Source organism: Pinus tabuliformis, chromosome 3_2 (genome assembly GCF_031772625.1).
Source record: "Pinus tabuliformis cultivar Carrire ecotype Pingquan chromosome 3_2, CPIR1, whole genome shotgun sequence".
Lineage (NCBI taxonomy): Eukaryota > Viridiplantae > Streptophyta > Pinopsida > Pinales > Pinaceae > Pinus > Pinus tabuliformis.
The window spans coordinates 175,189,619-175,195,063 of record NC_142302.1 but is presented as its reverse complement, the minus strand read 5'-3'; the positions used below and the strand labels follow the sequence as shown (position 1 = coordinate 175,195,063).

At 30.6% G+C, this 5,445-nt stretch overlaps 1 pseudogene; it reads right to left on the bottom strand.

Annotated features, from left to right (window-relative positions):
* Positions 1-386: 386 nt before the first annotated feature.
* LOC149180357 (GDP-L-galactose phosphorylase 1-like) lies at positions 387-3,289 on the bottom strand (annotated as a pseudogene).
* Between the last annotated feature and the right edge of the window lie 2,156 nt (positions 3,290-5,445).

The following is a 5,445-nucleotide window of genomic DNA, read 5'->3' as shown; positions in this document are numbered from 1 at the left end:
TTTGCCACATTGGTTCATCATGCCAATTTGCATAGTTTTGAGATATCATAGTTGTAATCATATCTCTATAGTTACAAATTAGTTATCAAATCGAAAAAAATAAAAATGATACATATTCTTAGTGGCTTTATAATTATACATAAAATCCCGCATTTGGAGAGTCTCACAACAATACATGGAGCAAATGTGTATCGAATGTCATCTTTCTAACCACTGAGTATAGTACCACAAAGGTATATTATACATGTCTTCATCAAAGGTATGACAATGTTCATTACTGATATGCTTCTAAGCCAAAAACATTGAACCCCCAAAGAAGCCATTTATTTAAACATTTCTGGGACTATTTCCGAAACCTTGTATATAGGGGTATCCTCTTTTTGCAATCAACTACCATTTAAGTTTTTAAATGCATTCATGTTTTTCCACATAGAAGGATTAACTTGAGTATCTAATATCTCTTGGTCCACTTCTCCCAAAGCTTGTTTTTTTGCATAATGCTAGTTACATAAACAATTTGAAGATATTTAGTAATATAAAAAGGGATTCTATACTTTATAAAAAGAAACAAGTATCAACACAACCATCAATGCAAACTACACTACTACATGAGGGAGGAACAAATATTGGTAATATGCTATTACAATATACCTGAGGAAACGAAAACATTGTTTTGCAGCAATTTGCAATGAGAACATTGTATGGTATGTTGTTACGTTGAATACAAATGCAAGCACTACCAACAACATCAGAGAGATCCTCCAAAGTGTTACCCCCTTCAAAACCAAGCCCCTCACAGGATAGTCAAGAAGCTCCAAGATATTGTCCCCACCTTCTCAGACTTCCATGGTACTCCTTTTGTGGGTGTGGGAAAGAACGTTAAGATAATAATCATTCCACATTGATTCATCATGTCAAATTGTACAATTTTAGGATATCACAGTTGTAATCATATCTCTACAGTTCAAAATAAGTTATTGAATAAAAAAAATTAAAACGATGAATTATTTAACCTTTTATTTATGTTCAAAAGTTGCACCAAAACAGTTTCAATGAGTAAAGAGTCACATGTTGCAACTAAAATAGTGTACTTAAGTGGAAGTGTAGATGGTTTATAGTTGCAAAAGATCCGAGGCTATTGTAACCAAGACGAAAAATTGGATTTCCAGCCTCGAAAACCAAATGCAATGGTAACGATAAGCTATCATGGTAAATACATTGGGGAAAGCATTCCAATACTCTAGGCACAATTACCACATGCCCCTATTCAATTGGATTCACCTGCAGTATAGAAAAGAATAACATTAGAAGTGCATCAATGAACAATAAAAAACCCCAAACACTGCATGAAAAGGTGTTGTCATCATCTTTATTGCTACTTACAGTTATGTAAATCATATTTGGAGTGTCAAAGACAAGAAGCACCTCTTTCCGACATACTTTGGTGAAGTTGAACACTTTCCTAATGAGATTTTCAGGCTTTTTGGGTTCTATGTTTTCAAGATTTGCAAAGATAATGATTGTTTAAAATGTTTTGTAAAAGTCTAGTTAATACTATTAGGTATAAGTAATATATCAACCCAATTTTAGGTAGTTATGATAGTATTTATATTTTATTGGAATAGTAAAAAAGAACCAAACTTTGTGAGAGCTAGCAAGATCTTCCACACAGATGTATGAATCCTTAACCAAGGGACAAAACAAGTGTGTTGTGTATAGAACCAAACGATAAAACCGGGTCTTACATATCCACTGAACTATATTTTTGGTTAGTGGTTTTGCAATTATACATAAAATCCCTCATTTGGAGAGTCTCATAACAATACATGGAGAAAATGTGCATCAAATGCCATCTTTCCAACCACTGAGTACATTACCACAGTATATTATACATGTCTTCATCAAAGCTATGACAATGCTCATTACTGATATGCTTCTAACCCAAAAACTTTGAACCCCCAAAGAAGCCATTTATCTAAACATTTCCTGGACTATTTCTCAAACCTTGTATATAGGGGTATCCTCCTTTTGCAATGAACTTACCATTTATGTTTTCCCACATAACAATATTAACTTGAGTGTCTAATATATCTTAGTCCACTTCTCCCAAAGCTTGTTTTTCTACTTAGCATTAGTTATATACACAATTTGGAGATGTTTAGTAATATAAAAAAGGATTATACACTTTATTAAAAGAAACAAGTCTCAACATAACCATTAATGTTAACTACACTGTTGCATGAGGGAGGAACAAATATTGGTAATATGCTACTACAATATACCTAAGGAAACAAAAAACCCTTTTTGCCACCAATTTGCAATGAGAACAGTGTATGGTATGTTTTTATCTTGAAGACATATGACAACACTACCAACATCATTGGAGAGATCCTCCAAAGTATTACCCCCTTAAAAAAACAGACCCTCATAGGATAGTCGAGAAGCTCCATGATATTGACCCCGCCTTTCTCAGACCTTCATGGTACTTTTTTTGGGTGCTTTTTCAATGAGGAAAGGAATGTTGAGGTAATAACCTTTCCGCATTAATTCATCATGCCAATTTTCACAATATTTAGATATCACAGTTGTAATCATATCTCTATAGTTTAAAAATTTGTTATCGAATTGAAAAAAAATAAAAAGAATGAAATATTTAACCTCTTCTTATTTCTATTCAAAATTTCCACTGAAATTGTTTCAATCCAAAAAGAGTCAAATGTCGCAACTAAAATAGTGGAGTTAAGTGGAATTGTAGTTGGTTTATAGTTGTAAAATCTCAGAGGCTCTTGTACCCATGACGAGAAAATGGGTTGCCATCCTCGCAACAAGCTATCCTGGTCAATGCGTTCAGGAAAGATGTCAAATACTTTAGGCACAAGAAGCACATTCTCACACTCAATTGGACTCACCTGCAGTATAAGAAAGAATAACATGAGAAGTGCATCAAAGTGCACTCAAAACCCTCAAACACTGCATCAAAAGGTGCTTCCATCCTCGCTATTTATGCTTACATTTATGGAAATCAGATTTGGACTATCAAAGATAGGGAATTTTTCCAAGTACTGAAATTTTTTTTGCTCACTTTCTTCAAAATGGAAAACACCTCTTCCTCGCCTACTTTGGTGAAGTTGAATTTACTAGGGTCGAAGCCCTGCAACACCTTGTCCACTAAAAATTCAGTAGGACATTTCTTAAGATGATGCCCTTCATTCAGTTGAGCAATGAAACCATATTTGATAGGGATGATCTGCAATTTATTACCCCCACACAGTTTGTGGATACAATCCATGTCAAAACATCACCCAAAAAGGCATACCCAAATTAATGTATGTTGAATAGGAAATTTCAAGAATTTGCATCACATTTTGCACTTTGAAATTTTATATGTTCCTGCAATTTTCCATACTTTCAACACTTTTATTGGATGCAATATTTTTAGTATGTATTAGGTTCCATATAAAAAAATTCCAACAATTCTTAGTAACTCTCACAATAGCTAAACTGTTTATTTACATACAAATGAATAAAAAAGGTGAGAAAGTGAATGTATTGATTTAAATCCTACAAAGGAGTGGGATACTTGTTTGCAAAATAGGGAAAACAAGTCTATCAATCTCACCTAGTAAAAATAAACATAATTCCACATGAGACTCACATTCATGCCAACAATGGATAAATTGGAACATATCATAAATTTTGCAAGCTCGGAGAAAGGTAAATGGGAAGGCTAGATATATCCCATATAATGAAAATAATTGGCTTCATTGTGGTCATTCCAAAATGTAAGTTTGTAAATGTAGTAGCTGCATAGAAAGAAAACAAGAACTCCACTTCATAGATAAGAGAATTCACCCATCTAACACATATTCTTCCCACTCCCCCAAATTATGAGTAGTGTTGTGACCTAGAATAGAAATAAATACATATCACTCAAACTCCCTCTCTCTCACACAAAAATGTATATGTATAATAATTCCACCTCAAAGAATGAAGTTTTGATCTTAATACTTTGTACCAAGAACAAATAAAAAATCAATCTGAATCAATAAATATTATTACATGTTTTTTTTAAATGTATTTATGTTTAACTAATATATTTATTATTTTAAATATAATCTTTAATAACACCCCATTACACCAATATATAATATTGCATTTACCACATATCAACACGACTTCTATCCAATATTTTTTTCATTGACTCAATCTTTAGAGCCAACAACAATATTGCTCTATTTTAGATTTAGCCACATATTAATAACTCCATCCATCCAAAAAAAATTATTGACTCGAGCTTTAGAGTAAGCAGCATCAATATTCTTTTATTGACTCAAGCTTTAGAGGAAGCAGCAATTGTTGTATTTATATTTTTCTATCGACTTAATTGTTGTATTTATATTTTTCTATCGACTCAAGCTTTAGAGTAAGTAGCAACTGCCCTATCTATATTTTCCTATTGACTCAAGCTTCAGAGGAAGCTACAACTACTGTACTTATCTTTTTCTATCTTTATAATGATTACTTACGGAACCATGTTGTCATTAAAAAAAAAAAAAACCTATCAATTTCTTGTTTTAGTACTTGTGTATTGTATTCTTTCATGTGTGCATAATCTTAAATTAACCTTTTATTTCCAAAAAAATTACTTGTATTTTTTTCCCTCTTAATTTATCTTAAATTAATTAATTAAAGAAAATATCATATCAACACATATAATATTAGGTATGTGGTATTAAGTCGTGGTATTGGCCCATGGTAATATAAGAGGAGTTATTTACAAGTTAAGAATTTCCATGATAAACTGAATCAATGAATATTATTACATGTTTTTTTTTAATGTATTTATATTTAACTAATATATTTACTCTTTTAATAATTTAAAAATAAAATCACAATTTAGTTAATTTTTATGATATTGAGATGTATAATGGAGATGTATTTTTGATATGTTTATCAATGTTTACCAACCATTTAATTTATATGATTATCCTAATTTAATTATAATTAACTAAACACACTTTTCAATACTAAACATAGAACCATACATCTTTATAATTCACAGACTTGATTACCTATGGAGCCATTTAAAAATAAATAAATAAATTCCTATCAATTTCTTGTTTTAGTACTTGTGTATTGTATTATTTCATGTGCGCATAATCTTAAATTAACCTTTTATTTCCTAAAGAAATTTACTTGTATTTTTTTCCTCCTCTTAATTTATCTTAAATTAATTAATTAAAGAAAATATCATATCAACACATATAATATTAGGCATGTGGTATTGATAAGTAATGGTATTGGCACATAGTATTATAAGAAGAGATATTTACAAGTTAGTAATTTCTATGATAAACTTAATAAATAAATGAATATTTACATGTTTTTTAAAATGTATTTATGTTTAACTAATATATTTATTCTTTTAATAATAATAATAATAAT